A 16,210-nucleotide genomic window follows, 5' to 3' on the forward strand; every position below is an offset into this window, starting at 1 on the left:
AAACGCTCTGTACTATGAAGGTTGTGGGTTCGAATCCCATGTTAACAATGGACTTTCTCTAAATTGTGCTGTCTCTTTTATTATTTAACAATGGTGTTTATAGGCCATTATTAGCATCGAGCACACTAATTTGATACGACATAATATATAATGCTGTTCTTCTCTGAATTGTACTGACCCGCAGTGGACTGATCGTTAAGACTCGGTTCCCAGCAGATCACCGAAGTCAAGCATCACTAGCTGTGGTCAGTGTGCGGGTGGGTGACCAATTGGATCAGACCGACAAAAGGCTTATAAGCCTTAATTAAACACAAAAGCATGCAAATGCATGCTGTAACAATAAGTAAATAAATAAAAAGAAATACATGCCTATGTTACTTGTTGTCGCTTAAGTTAGACGATAAAAGCATATAGTATGTGCACACAGTTCACATATATGTAATATATACATGAGTTTTTATCCGTAATGTATTCAAACTAAATCCGGTTCAAAATTATTCACAAATTACTGTACTGATTACTGTAATAAACCCTCCAGCTTCTTAGCCCATCAAGAAAGAAATGTGAAAGCTTATTGAGATTTTTTGTTGTTGTTGAAAGTTTTAATTAAAAATAGTAGACTTTCTGTGTTGTGAGATAATGTCTTTAACGTTAAAATATCTAACAAGGATATTTATTTATTACTGTAATACTTTCAAACTTGATCTAAGTTCGATTCCTAAGTTCGTTTCTAAGTTCGATTTCTAAGACTAGATCAAGGTAATTGTTTATTGTTTGTGTATTGTTCTCTACCGTATATCTTATATATTGAAATATTTTCATCCATATTGTGTTTGACTCAATGGCTGAGAGGGAAAGTTGTCCCGGGATTATGGGCATATTATAGAGAGTCCGACCGAATTTCTTTAAAAAATTTAAAAAAAAAAAAATTAAAAAAAGTATTTTTGCTCCAATAAAAAAACCTAACTTGTTTCTAAAACATGTAAAATTAACCTAAATTATCGTTTGATGTCATTGTGCATCAAATTTTGAAATATTGTTTTGAGTCACTTAGTATATTCCGTTATTTTTCTCACATAAATTGTCAACTATACAAATAATGATTTTATTTACATAAATTATTTTCTTCTACAATCCACCATCTATATGATGTTTTCCATTTCTTTAATTTCTTCTAAGAGCGCATCTCTGCATCAGATTTTGGGAAGAAGCATTCTGCGTATTATAGCGTTCTCAACATTTGACGGTGTTCCTTTATCATCCACTTTTGATCAAAGATTTGATCACTTTTTACCTGCAAAAAAAAAAAATTTAAATTTTTATATTCTCCCATTTTTTATTGATTTAAGATGTACTATCAAACTTTGGTATAAACTATTATGTTCCCTAATTTAAAAACAAGCAATAAATACTTTAAAAAAATAATAGTAATTAGGTCTTTGTAAATAAGAGAGCATTTTTACATGCTAGCGAAAATGAGAAACAAAAAAAAAAATATTAGAAAATAGTAAATTTTACTGCCGTATCTACAGTTCAATGATATTTTATACTGGATTTTATAATAATTGATTATTTTAAAATTTCATTTTACTTAAAAAGAAAAGAAAAAGAGTAGTATTTGCAAAATATTTGCTCTAAAATTTGCAATTTTATTCGATTTTGCTACCTTGAATATGTAATTCAAGAGTAGTGTGATTTTTACTTTAGAGCATGGCACAGAATTACTTTGCAGCTTTTGTGCCCTTATACTCTCTCTAAAACTCTAACAATCAAATCTGCCTTTGAAATCAAAGCCTATTTACAAATTTTTAAATAAGTTAAGCAGAAAGGCTATAGAATTAACTACTTTCTATAGGTGTTTTATAATAGGCAATTGGTAAACACAGCGTGATCACTTTAACCTTGTGCCATACAAACCTGCATTAATCCAATTTATATAAAGTTGGAAAATCCTCAGAGGTAAGTGCGTTGTATGCCAATCCTTTTCTAACTGTGCGCGTAAGTGTAGAATTGTTAAAAAATAGCGGGGTGTTCTTTAATCCAGCCATAACCCCTTAAACTCCCCATTTGAATCTATGGTCAGTTAACAGCATGATATTTGACACTCTAAGCGTTTTCAATCTCACAATCCACTAAAAAGATTTGTTTTTATTGTAAACTGACAAAAATTCTAGTAAAGACATCTACAGGAAAATGACTTCGCCAAACAAAGCTAGAAAAAGAATTCTTGTGCACTGAGTGGAAGCCAATATATGCGACAAGATTCTGCCATAAAAGACACAGAAAACAATTTGATAGACAGGGTGACTATCTTTTTTGCTTGTCCAATTTGCACAAATCTCTGGTAGGTCCTTCCCACAATGCGCCGAAATTGACTTTTTAAATACATTTCGCACTTAGAGATTGCAGTAAGTCGTCGCCATACTGTGAAGAGCTTTTCATAAAGTGAAAAGTCATTTAGGTAAATCTGTGTCCTGGTTTAAACTCTACTAGGAGTGGCAGTTTATCCTTTCATAGATGACATGTTCAAGACGTGACTAACAAGTTGCCATGTATTGATATTATCTTGGTTTTATCAATAAAGAACAGCGGAGTCGTCAGTGAAGAAAGGACTTATGGCCCCATAAAGAGTCAAATAAAATCTTTAATAAATGTTACTTAATAAAGGTAAATTGCAAGGTTATCTATGGTACGTGCTTTAAAAATATAATTTTGACATTCAGTCTATGGAAATATCAAATACAATATGTATAAAAGTACAAAAATGTATAAATTTTTGAAGCATGTGAAATTTAGTTTTTAGCTCAGAAAGAAAAACTTAATTTTAAAAAATTAAAGTCAACATTTCTTTTAAAAAAACATTGTAAAAAATTCTGAATCAAATTACGTAAAAGGTACCTCAAGGTGCCAGTACTTTCTTACCGTAAAATTTTGCGGAACAAAAAAATCGGATATACCGTAATTCTTACAGTAATATTTATGATAAAATCACTGAGTAAAATCACTGAGTATGGTAAAATCACTTTTATTACGGTAATCAAATCAAAATCAAATTACGGTATAAAATTTTAGGATAAAAATGAATTTTACGGTTAAGTGGGTATTACGGATGCTGTACTCAGGAAGCAGCATTTTTTACAGTAATTTGATGTGGAATTTTTTACAGCATAATTATGTACATTTAATTTTAAAATCGTATTTCTAGTACAGTTAAAAAAAAAAACTCGGTTCAGGAGATAATGAAAACGCAAAATGTTTTCTAGTATTAAGGCGTGCATAGAAAATGAAGAAAAACATGATATATATAGTAAAAGTTTGCGTGGGGTCATGATTATTTTCGTTACGCGTTCGTTTATTAAATCATTTCTGGAAGAGTTTATGTATATTTATAAACACAGAATTTATAAATTCGGTGATTCATGAGTACAGAAGTTCCCGTCTATGGCCTTTTCTTTACAGTGGGCAAAATCTTTAAACTCCCCCCCCCTTCCCAACAAAAATGATGGTCTTAAATACCCAATTAATCTTAAGTAATACGCTAAGTGAATTTCTTTTTTCTTTTTTTTAATTAATCATTCTCCATTTCTAAGACTATTTTAACGCAACCTTTCTACAAGGTCCTAACTACAAAAAGTTAAGTAAAATTAAAAAATTAACCCGAAACTTTTGCCTTATGAAAAGAGTTCAGAGAAAAAGAGGCTAAAATCATATCTAATAAAGTAAAAAATACTCGAAATTTCATTCACGTAACTCACAAAATATGAAACGTTTGACAACTATTTCGTTGACATGAGTTATCACAACTCAGCGAGTAGGAAATATTTTTGCGCTCGGCTCGACTGAGTGCGATAAAGATCATCTCTATCTGCAGTACTGCATAAAAGAAGGCTAAACTCCTCACTTAAGTGAACCCACCAGGTAAAACAATGAGAATAATAAATAAAATAAAAAGAATATTCATATGTGCCGTGGCGACGTTTTGTCGCATATGGGCGTGTCAGTGGTTTGGATCTTTTCTCATTTGTTTTTACCGACCACCACGCCCTCTCAGCTATGAAATGACATCATCAATCGGCTTTCCGACATCCTCACATTTGTGTGTTGCCACATTTTCACAGCAATTCTGGAAATTAAATGTGCGTTAATGTAGGTCTCGGAAGTACGCTTTTTCTTTGAAATTCTTTGGTGAACGATTTTTGCTAGGAATTTCGCATAAAAAAGCCAGACCAAAGAAAGATTTAATTTTTTTTTCTTCCCTTTTCTTTAAAAAAAAAACTTTCTTGTGTAAAATATTCACATTGAGAATTTTTCGATTCGTCTATGACTAACTTAGCGGAACTATAAACAGTTAATGTAGGACAACCGCAAGGGGGTTACACTTGCATCCGTCTAAAAACCCAAAATTTAAAAAAATTGATTCCAAATTCACATTTTTCAAAGCGATTCTCAAAATAAATCGTCAGTTGTGTTAGTCTCGAACATGCGCTATTTTTATTTTGTTTTTGTTTTTTTAATTCTTTGGAAAACGATTTCTGCTAAAGAAGTTCATGTATCAATTCGCCTGTCCTATGAAGAATTTAATTTCACTTTTTTTTCTCCTTTTCCACTTTTCTTTAAAAAAAAAATTCTTATGAGAATTTTTTTATTCACAAAAGTAGTTTTGGAAAACATTGCATCACTCTAAAGCAAATTCAGACAACCTATAAACCAGTAATGTTGCTTCAAAATCAAGGACAACCGCAAAGGGCTAAAATACAAAAATTAAGTTAATCTAATTAAGTTAAACTGAATTAAATTAGTTTAGTTTTAGTTTTAAATATAATATAATATTCATATTTATTTCTCTTATGTGGCACCATAAACTTGAGAATTTCTCTATCCATTGAAAATATAGTTATTTTTCGATTTGTTAGGTTCTCTTAAGAAAAAATTTAAGTAGTATTAAAAAATTAGCTATACGTTAGATATTTCGATTCATTTTGTTTGGTTTTGTTAGGTTGTTGCAATGAAATAATTATTGATACTTTAAACACATTTTCTAGCAAATAATCAAAAATATATTGCTTTGAGATATTGCTTTAAAATTAAATAGGTAGAGAACAAAAGCATTTATACTGCTCGTGAACTAAGTAAATTCCTGTGTTAAAAATATTTCAAAATTCATATTGCGACTATAAAACTTCCATTCGTGTTACACAATCGAAATTATGCTTATAATCTAACCGAAATTGGCTTCATTTAAGATGCACAGTCGTACACGCTATTTCTGTTTGGAGCATTTTGGGAACACTACATGTCACATTTTTTTTACCTTTCTTGGGCAGACTACAAAAATGCTAGAAATAGTTGAGAAAATAACTTTTTTTTTAACTCATACCAATTGGGTATACTATAGCCTACGTCACAGATCGTGTTATTCCTACTAAATTTAACTAGTAAACAGCATTTTCTGCGAACCTGATTTCTATCATCAAGTAAAAGCATCAAACGAGTGTCTTGTTATAAGTCGCTACTCGCCAGGTTGGAATTGTATTAGTCTAGTTCCTTTGGAAATAATTTATATTGTTGTTTTACCGAAGTTTATGAATTTAGTAAGCATATTTAAAACTCAGTTTATTAATTAAACTAAAAGGTAAATGTTATTCCTAGTAAGTGGAAGTAGTTGTGCTTTTTTCATATTATACCCAATTGACTAATGTTCAATAAAATAATAATACTTAAGAAAGTTAATTATTTTTATTTTTTTATTTGCTTGTTTGTTTATTTTCTTGCTTGTTTGTTTATTTCTTCCTTTATTTATCTATCTATTGTAACGAATCAAGCTATACTGAAGAAACAGTTTTTTATAAATAAAAAATAAATAAATAGATAAATAAAACATTTACTTGGCAAAACAACCACACATCAAAGCAAAGATTAAATTGAAACACCCGTAACAGATAAGTATAAACTTTTCAAAAATAAATCTAAATATCCTTAACAGTGAGTTTATGTAAACCTTAAATACACGAAAACTAATGTTAATAAAACAAACTCATTCTTCAACGTTCCAAAACTTGTCTCGTTTTTTTTATTTTTTTTCTTGATCTCGTTATTTATATCATAGTACTGTTTTTCAATTCATGTTAACCAGATATTTTTAGAACTCTATAACTATCTATCAATTTTTTTGTTTGTTTGCCAATTTTTAAAGAGATTTCCGTGTTAAAAAACGCATCAATTTAAAACACCGATCTCTGTTGCAAAAACATTGCTGTAATCATGCGTTCAGACCAAAGCTTACATCGTCGTCTTAAACACACAAGTAAAAATTCCATATTCCATGTGGATATTTGAAAAAGATTCTATATCACAGATCTTTTTTTTTGAATACTTCATATCACATGATTATTTTTTGGGGGGAGGGGGTATGAAAATAATCGATTGAAGATGTGCATTCATGTTAACACCGAAACTTTGCGATCCATTTTAGACAAATACACCGATTCTTTCAATTATTTTAATGCTGTCAAACACAACATATTCCTAGTGGAAGATAATTCGATATTTTCATCAGTGACGTGACGGCCCAGGATGGGTCCAGGGTTTCTTCAGTATTCCGTTCCTTTAGAATTAGGTGCTCTTGATGATTTCTCTACGTTTAATAATATCAGATTTCTTACATAATATGTGCATTTCGAATCTCGCTTCATGATCAAACTAAGGAGGTAGATTTTCGTGGTTTTTCTTTTATTAAATTAAATCATCTTCAATTAAAGAAATCATTTTATTAAAATAAGAGTGAAGAGCTAGGTTTTTTTTTTGAAGAAACACTTTCTAAAAATTGACTATACGTACAACTTGAGCAATTCCTTTAGCCAATAGAAGATTTATAGAAGACTTCACGCTATTTATAACCAATAGATGTTTATCACTGCCTTCTTCACAAAACCTTCACATTCGTTTAGAATTCATTTTGGTTGAGTCCACCTCGGAAACAAAAGGGGTGTCGCAGATTTGGGAACTATTACATAAAATTCATCTTTCCTCTATAAAAGAACAACAAAACAATTTTTTTTAAAGTTATTAAAAAGCCTATCGAATAAAACTGGAATAGATATCAAACTTTTATTAGAATTGTTAGAATCTAAAGGTTAGCTGTAAATATTGAGAATGTAATTTATATTAAAAAAACAAGATTTTTTTTAAAACTGAAAGTATACATATTTTACCGAAGTATAGATATCAGTTATTTCACAAATTATTTAGGGTGGTCCTTAAAGTGCCGAAAATTGTTTTATCTCCCAAATTAAACTGAGTTAATCAGCGAACTGCCTAGATAATCAGTATATTTCTTACTAGACTCCTCTTTAAAATGAAATAAGATCTATCGTAGAGGAACTGCATCATTTCCACACACTTAAATAAACATAATCCTATTTATTGATTTTTCGGTGTCTGAATAATCAGGTTAATACAACCTAACAATCAACAAATTAGTTAATAGAATCAATCGTCAATCAATTAAAAACTTTAGTGCAAAGAATTAAACTGTTTGAAATACCATTACAATTAATGAAATTAACAAAATATAATTTATTTTCTCTGTGTTTCAAGTATCAGGCTAATTAAGAACAATCAAATCAACAATTTGCTTGGTAGAAAGAGAAAAGCAAACTTCTGAGCTTTAACGATAAGATAGCCGTTAATATTCGCCTTAGCCTAAGTAAAATGAGAAAAACACTTGTTTCCGCACTTTAACGAGCCATCCTAGTAAGTCTGCTGATTTGCTAGGTATTTTGCATAGTGATTGTTTTCGAGCTGTAGAGGTAATACATGCCGGATCTTATTACTGTAATAAGTACCTGTCGCCTTTGTGCGTCATCCGTAAATTTAATTTTACCGTAAAATCCCTTTTTGCTTTAAATTTCTTTTTCACTGTAAAATATTATACTGTAACTTTGACAGTAATATTTATCTAATTAGTGTGATTTTGCAGTAGTAATTACTGTACCGATTTTTTGTTCTGTAACATGCTCTGGTAAAAATGCATTGCATGGTAAACACTAACACGGTAAACACTGTAAACAGTAAGATAAAAAGTACCGGCACCTTGAGTGTCGGTACTTTTTGCCGGAATTTGATCCGGAATTTCAGAAAGTGTAATTTAATTTGTTTTTTTTTTCGATGTTCTAAGAACCAAGCTGTAACAATCAAGCAATCAAATTAGCTAATTAGTTGATAGCAAGAGAAAAAGCAAACTTTCTAGATTTGCAATGAATGTGTCCTTAACTAAAATGAGAAAAACTCTTGTTTTCTCACTTTCATGTATCACCCTATAAAGTTTACAGATTTGCCAGGCATTTTGCATAATGATGGTTTTCGAGCTTTAACGGTAATAGACACTGTAAAAAATTCGAATCTTAGTACGGTAAAAAGTACCAGCACCATTGGTGCATCATCCGAAAATTAATTTCGCGGCTAAGCTTTATAGCGTATATTTTAAAGTAATGATTATTTAACTAGTGATTCAATTATTTTTAAATAAATATTATTGTAAAAATTGCGATACATCAGATATTTTTTATTCTGTAAAATTTTATTAATAAAATGGATTTTACAGCAAAAGTACTGGAACACTAGGTGTCGGTACATTTTGCCGGAATTTGATCCGGAATTTTTTGCTGTTGTGTATACGGGGGTGAATGTTTATTAACTTAAATCAGTTATATGAATACATTTTTCATCGAAAATTATAAAAAAAAAATTCAATTTCTTTAATTGACAAATATTTTTTATTTATTCTGCAAATAGTAATCGCATCGGTTAAAATATCACCGAAAACTGCTGCGCCATTCTGCCCTTGTCCATAGAACTCAAGGACATCGCTATTAAGGGTTGTTATTATTCATAGCTTTGCGTGCTACTAGAGGAATAATAAATAAAATAAAAATAAATTACGACGTTCTGAATTTCATTTCCTAAGAGCATGAACTTTTGATACGCTTTCTGCTCTCTATGAAATTTTGATTGCTCATAATAGTTATATCACGTCTTTTGATACTCTTTAAATAATTATGCAGATTATGCACGCTTTGTATTCAATAGTCTTACAAAGATGAAATGTTTACACATGCTATGTTTCCGTTATTACTAAGTTATTTTTAATTCGCAGAAAATTAAATGTTATAGAGTCAAATTGACATTTGCTGGCGGAATATAGCCATCGTGAATTCTGACAAATATAAATGAAGAGATATCAGGCATGGTTTTATTTCATGGTTTACCGTTCTTGCAATTTGCATAAAGGTGCAAATATCCAGCTCATTTTTTTAAATTAAAATCGTAGTTTTCATATAAAGTTTGTTTTATGTGAGAGCAAGTTTTATCCTTCATATATCATATTATTTTTATATTTCATATTTTATACATGAAAATAAATAGAATGAATTCGATCTTCCACGTAATTTGAATCAGTAATGACAAAAAGAAAAAAAAAGAAAAAAAACTGCTTTTTGTACCTACTGGAATAAGAAAGCGGGAAAGGCCGCTTTTGAGATGGGCTGACTCAGGGGAGGCTGATTTTCTTGCAATTAATGAAAAGAATTGGAGATCAAAGATAAATCGGAAGTCGTCATGGAGAAATCTTCAGAGGAAGGCATTGGCTCACATTGGGCTGTCTGGCCAACTATGATGATGATGAGAGTTAAATTGACGTTTGTTGGTGGAATAGAGCCATTGTGAATTTCAACATGTATAAATGAAGAGATGTCAGTGGTTTTATTTCATGGCTTACCGATCTTGTAATTTGTATAAACGTGTAAATACTCAGCACATTTTTTTAATTAAAACTATAGTTTTCTCAAAAAGTTTAATTTTGAGTGAGAACAAGTTTTATATTTAATACACGGAGCATCAAAAAACCACTCTAAAAATCTTTAAAAAAATCGAAAAACTAATGCCATTTTAATTTTTAATTTTATTGTCCAATAATAAACATACTTTTTTAGAAATCAAAATTATTTTTATTCAAAATGTTAATATTTTTTATTAAAATATTGCATAATTAACTATTCACATTAGTTATACTAGATAACTTTGGTAAATGAGGACTAATTAGTGGATTGTGCATTAAAATATGCAAAAGCTAATAATTTTTTTCATTTAAATCTGTGACAATAAAATTCATTAATTAACATAATAAATGTATCTTATTTAAATATTAATATAAATTAATAAATGTTTCTTATTTGTGCTATATTATATTACCATAAGTCAAGTTTTTTTTAATTATTGTTTATATCAAGTTTTTTATTATTTATTGCATTGAAGTTTGTTTATTAAAAGCATCGATTTTTTTTTCTAATAAAAAGTTTTAAAAAATGCTTAAGAATTTTTGGCTTATGTGTGACAAAGATGCATGCAAAATAATTATTTCTTAAATCTAACTTCTGAGATACTCACAGTTTAGCGGTTTTGAGCTTTAAATTTACTTTAAAAATGTTTTTGAATTTTATTGACAAAACTGTTCAAAAGGTTAAGCACCATCGCAACACCCTAATTAGTGTTAGTATTTTTTTTTTTTTTTTGTTACCTTAATTTTTACTCTAGTAATCTAATTTTAACTTCAATTTCACATAAAAGATATAACTTTTCATACAACAAAATGTACGTTTTAATTCATTTAATGAAATTATTAGTAGAATGCTCTTAAGAAATCCTATATATTTTTTATTCTATTTTCGAAATTCTTAACTTCTGAAACTGCTTGAGAAAAAAAAATCGAACTTTTTCTTTCTCTTCTAAGCTTAATAACAAGATTGAATTTTTTCAAGATATTTTCGTTCTTTAAAATTCATTTGTTTCACTTTTTTGCTGCATTTTATAAAAAAAAAATTAATAAATAGGTAAATTTTAGTTTTCTACCTAAGGATTATTAATAACTTCAGGATAATTTTACTGTTGTTCCTAAGGATTTATACCCTTCTAACTCCTTCCCTGTTAGATGCGTAAGTAATATTTCAATGGCCCTATAAAAAGCAATTAATCTTGAATTTTGCTTTTTTAATTTCCTATTTTTTATTTATTTTGTAGAAATGCAGTTTCTACTTGTCACGTGCTTCTAAAATAAAAATGCAGCATTTTTCAAAAATGCTACTTCTTGCTACAAAAAAAAAAAAAAAAAAAATTTATATGCATGCGAAAAATTTTGAATATAATTATGAAGCAAAAGTTTTTTTTTTACTTTATTTTGTTTTGAAAAAAATAAAGCCTTGAGCACGATTTTAAAAAAAATTGTTTCTGCCTAAATCTTACAATCAGATTACTAATTCATTTTAGAATTACAAATCATGAGTAGGAAAAATAAAATATTCAACTTATCAGTTTGAAATAATCTACAAAATAGATTTAATAAATAATATTTCCTCAAGAAATGACTTCATTCTTTTTTTTGTAATTTAATCATTTTATAGCCAAACCCGAAATGTTTGTCGTATGATATTCTATATTTTCTTCTTAACTTCCCATAAATTATTGGTAATAGGTTCCTAAAGTAAAATTAAAAATTAAAAAATCATTAAGAATGTTTTTCGAAGGCTCTGTCGTCGAATGAAATGGTGCTTTTTTGCGAATAATATGCTATTTTCATGACTGCTGTGAGTCTTCAATGGTTACTCATGACTGTTAGGTAAATTGTTAGGCAGACTGTTAAGTCTTTAGCCAATGCCCTCTTTGTTGATTCTGAAAATGGAGAACATTAAAAAAAATGAAAAACTTTCGTCGTCTAATTTTTAAATATTTAAAAACTTGCTTTAATGCTGCATTATATGGGCTCATACAAATTTACAAAAATTGAGAATAAGGCAATGATTTAGGTGGAATTGTCGTAAAATTGGCCGATTTTTAAGAAGTTTAATAACTTTTAAAATATTTAAGTTATTTGCTCAGATAATTCTAAGGCCTGTATAATTCTAAATTCTAGAAAATTCTAAAGCCTAGATAACTCTAAGCCTAGATAATTCTAAAGCCTAGATAATTCTTTGCGGCAAGAAGGTATAGATAGTTTAAAATTATAGCTTTGCTTTAAGTGTAAGTCACTTGAACTGTGGTTTTTTTTAATTTTCCTTGGTGAAAGAGGTTTGAAAAACCATGATAGAGGAATGGGTAAAATATTAAAATTAGGAAGAAAAAAAACTTACGTAAACCTTAATACTAAGCAATTTTAAGACTGATGCAAACAAATTTCATATAATTTTAAAAACTACATAAAATCTTTATTTTGATTTTTAAATATTTCTTAAAGAGGAGAATATAAAATTAAGAAGAAAATCTTTTTTCGTTTTCTATCTTTTTTCTTAATATTTCATAAGTTTGAGAATTCTAATGCTCGAATCCGATTTTGTGAAATAACACTTAACAATAGTAGAAAGTAATTCGTTTTTTAAGCATAAACTTCTATGTCTTGGCATCAATTTCTCGTGAAAACTTTTCTGTTCATATGGTAATGGTAACTATAGATCATGGTAATTAATGGTAATGGTACTTTTTTCTTTTTCAACTTTTACTTGGTAATGGTAACTTTTCTATTCACACATTTTTTTTTTTTATTCATATGGCGGTATTTTCTTTTCATATGGAAATAATAGTCCTAAATTTCATTTAAACTTTCTTTTAAAAACTTCGGAAATAGCACAAAAGAAATTAATCTTGATACTTAAAATTTGTTTTTGAAGAAAATTTAAAATTTAAAAAGAAATTTCTTATTCCATTTTGACCCATTATCTTTTTAGTTTTGTAATAAAAAAAATTAATACTCTATTGTGATTTCTTGAATTAATATATGATTATAAAAAATAAATACCATTTTCTTTTAATATTAAAATGCAAATTGTACGTTTTTTTCCCCCAAAGATTAACTTCAATGTTTTTGCAGCAATACCAATATTTTTCGAAAAATGTTTAACTCAAATGTAAGTCGTAAGTTTAAAAAAATAATAAAGCACAACTTCAATGCTGCATATTATCAATAAAGCTTTAATATCAATTTTTTCCACAAAACTTTCTTTTTTAAATGTAAGTTGTTTTGAAATTTTTTAATTCAAATGTAAGTTGTAAGTTTAAAATAGAAATAAATAAAACATTTCTTCAATGCTGCATAATATCAATAAAGCTTTAATATCAATAAAGCTTTAATATCAATTTTTTCTGCAAAAGCTTTCCTATTCGTATGGAAGTTGCACGCTTAAAAAAACTAAATAAAATCAAACTTCAATATTTTGGCATCAATGCCAATTTTTTACGACAACTTCCCTATACGGTTGTATGTTGTAATTAAAATAAATAAATAAATAAAATTCAATGTTTGAATGTCTTTTTTTTTCTCTTTTTTTTAACCTAGACTTCAAAGTCGAAGTATAAGTTACTCTAATATTAAAAAAAAGTGACACAAAAACGAACTGCAAGACAGCTATTAACAGGTCTGAACTGGGTACTTCAAAAAGAAAACCATTGTTTTCGAATATCGTCATCGTTTTGATATGACAGCGAAAACTAATCCTTCGCTACTGTCAACAGTTAAAGACCTGGTTTCGGCGGAATATTTTTGCCCCCTCCCCCCTCTAGATATTCTCATTCCATTCCTTCTTTCATGTGAACTGCAGTTTTTCCAAATAAACATCTGTACGGGCAATTAATTCTGAAAATGCAGAGAGTTGAGCTTCTTCGTAGAAATTGCGTATACGCATACTTGTATAATTACACCACTTTTCTTGATTTTGTATTATTCGCCATTCTAATATTTTTTTTTTTTAAATAAGGAATAGCCCATCTTTATTTATGTTGTGTTACTTAGAGCAATTGTTTTCCTTGAAAGTATCTGGAACTTACGAATTAACTGTAACTGTAACTGACAGTTGAAGTTTGCTTTATGTAATGTCACTATACCGTTTTGTAATCTTAATTAAGTTACAAATGCAAATTACAAATGTAGATTACAAATGCTGATTACAAATGCAGATTATTTTAGCCGATGCTCTGTTAAAAATTAACACTCAAAATTTACTTTATTTTCTTTGTTTTCTTTCTTTTTTTCTTCTTTTTTTTTTAATGAAACAGTTTCTTGGTAATGCTCCGAGCGAATATTTCGTCAAAATGACGAAATAACTATCATTATTTTTTCGAGGAAATGAATTTCGGCAAAAGTGAAGAATTTTTTCGTTATTTTATTTTTCACCTAAAAGAAAAAGAAAAGAAAAACACCATGCGGCACTCCTAGTGCCTCACGGTATTATTTTTTTCAGGGTACCATACAGGTGGATCAATGTCGCCCCAACAATGCAAGGAGAAAATGTATAGAGAGAAAAATTACTTCCATGCCTGAAGCGGGATTTGAACCCGAAATCTTCCTGGTATGAAGCCAACTCTTTGACCATCACACAGGGCTTGTTTCGTCTCTCTGGAAACGATCGTCTAGTCTTCATTTTAGCTAGATAACTCCTACAGTGCACTGCGATAAGGTTCCAAGTTGAGAAAACTTTTTCGTCATTTATTATGGGGACCGGAAAGTAATATCGTTTCGTAAGTAATAATGAACTCAATCTTAATAACATGGGGAACAAACAAAGCTCTTAGTCATGCTGTAACTGTCAGACTCAAGACGTATGAGTAAAACGTATGAACGAAATAAAAAATGAAGGAACTAACTTTCTTAGTCTTATTCGATTTAAAAATACTTTAAGAAAATTAGAGCAAATTAGCTTTGTTGTTAGTAATTCATTCTACACAATATTTTTATTTTTAATAATACGTTTAAAGATATTGCCGCCATAAGTGTCGAATTACAGTTTTGGAAAAATGAAAAATCAACTTCATTAAATAATTTAATTCCTAATAAAATTTTAGGAATTAAATTTTTTGAAAAATTATGAGAAAGTACTTTGTAATAAAAGATTTTTAAAATTAATTATAATTCTTTTGCATAATATTGCTATAAAATTATAATAATAAGTTTTGTATTATAATATTAGTGGTAATATAGATATTTATAAGGAAACAATATAAATAATTATTTCAAATTTATTATCTACTAAGGAGCACATAAACTTCGTTATTGTTTGTGTTTTTTGTATCTTTTTAATACTTTTCTTCTTTTACGCATGATTGAAAGGCATGTATAAAAATCTGAGTAAAATATTAAAATACTTCCTAAATTAATTGAAATAATCCACTTTTCTTCTCTACATTATTATATACTGATTATTACTAGAAGAATAGAATAGCTTCAGAATTTAGAATACGAATTAAAGTGAAAAATTTCATTTTTTAAACTTCATACAAAATTCTTTTCACAAATTACACTAGAAAACAAAATGAATTAGGAATAAAATAAGAAAAAAATATTTTGAAACAATCTGCAATGAAAGAAAAATTATTAAAAAAGATAAAAAGAACATCTGTTTCATTCGTCAATTATTTAGTTTTCAAGCAGATGTTAATTATTTAATAAGGTTTAGATGCTAATTATTGAATAAGGCAGGTGCTTATGTGCTACCTCAACTTGTTTTAAAATTTATTTACTTATTTTTTAGGTATTGTGATTTTTTTTATATTTTATATTTTTAAAGTAGCTAAAAAAAATTTACGATCTTTTTTAGATCGTTACTATTCACTAAATTAAAATATTAATCGAATTTGAACACAGTTCATTCACTGCATCGAAATATCTGAATTTTTTTAGAATCTACATATTGCAGGCATAATTATATTCTTAATTTATTTTGTCTAGTTATATAATACTCATTCATCTTGTATAAATTAATTACTTTCAGAGATCGTTATGATTCATTAAATACAAATTTCAAATTATTTATTAAATTAAAATTTCAAACAAATTTATACACCGTTCATATATTGCATCGAAATAACTGAATTTAATAGAATCTGTATATTGCAGGCATATTTTGTCTAATTATATAATACTCATTCATCTTGTATAAATTAATTACTTTCAGAGATCGTTTGATTCATTAAATAAAAATTTCAAATGAATTTGTACACTGTTCATACATTATATTGAAGTAACTGAATTCTGTAGAAACTACATATTTCAGCCATATTTACATTCTTTCTTTATTTTGTATTATCCATCATGAAATCTAGTGATACAATGCTCATTCATCTTGTATAAGTTAATTGCGCTGCTTTAACTTATCGTTAGGATTTACTAAATTAA

General features: G+C 28.3%; 1 long non-coding RNA gene across 1 annotated transcript in view; it reads right to left on the minus strand.

The window, feature by feature from the left end:
* Positions 1 to 1,091: 1,091 nt before the first annotated feature.
* Positions 1,092 to 16,210, minus strand: part of LOC107448626 (uncharacterized) — a 34,752-nt gene continuing 19,633 nt past the window's right edge. The window contains exons 2-3 of the long non-coding RNA XR_001584673.2: positions 6,838 to 7,028; positions 1,092 to 1,294 (exon numbers count right to left, since the gene is read on the minus strand). This is a non-coding gene — a long non-coding RNA (uncharacterized lncRNA). The remainder of the gene's footprint in view (positions 1,295 to 6,837; positions 7,029 to 16,210) is intronic.

This window comes from Parasteatoda tepidariorum, chromosome 6 (assembly GCF_043381705.1).
Source record: "Parasteatoda tepidariorum isolate YZ-2023 chromosome 6, CAS_Ptep_4.0, whole genome shotgun sequence".
NCBI classification, from domain to species: domain Eukaryota; kingdom Metazoa; phylum Arthropoda; class Arachnida; order Araneae; family Theridiidae; genus Parasteatoda; species Parasteatoda tepidariorum.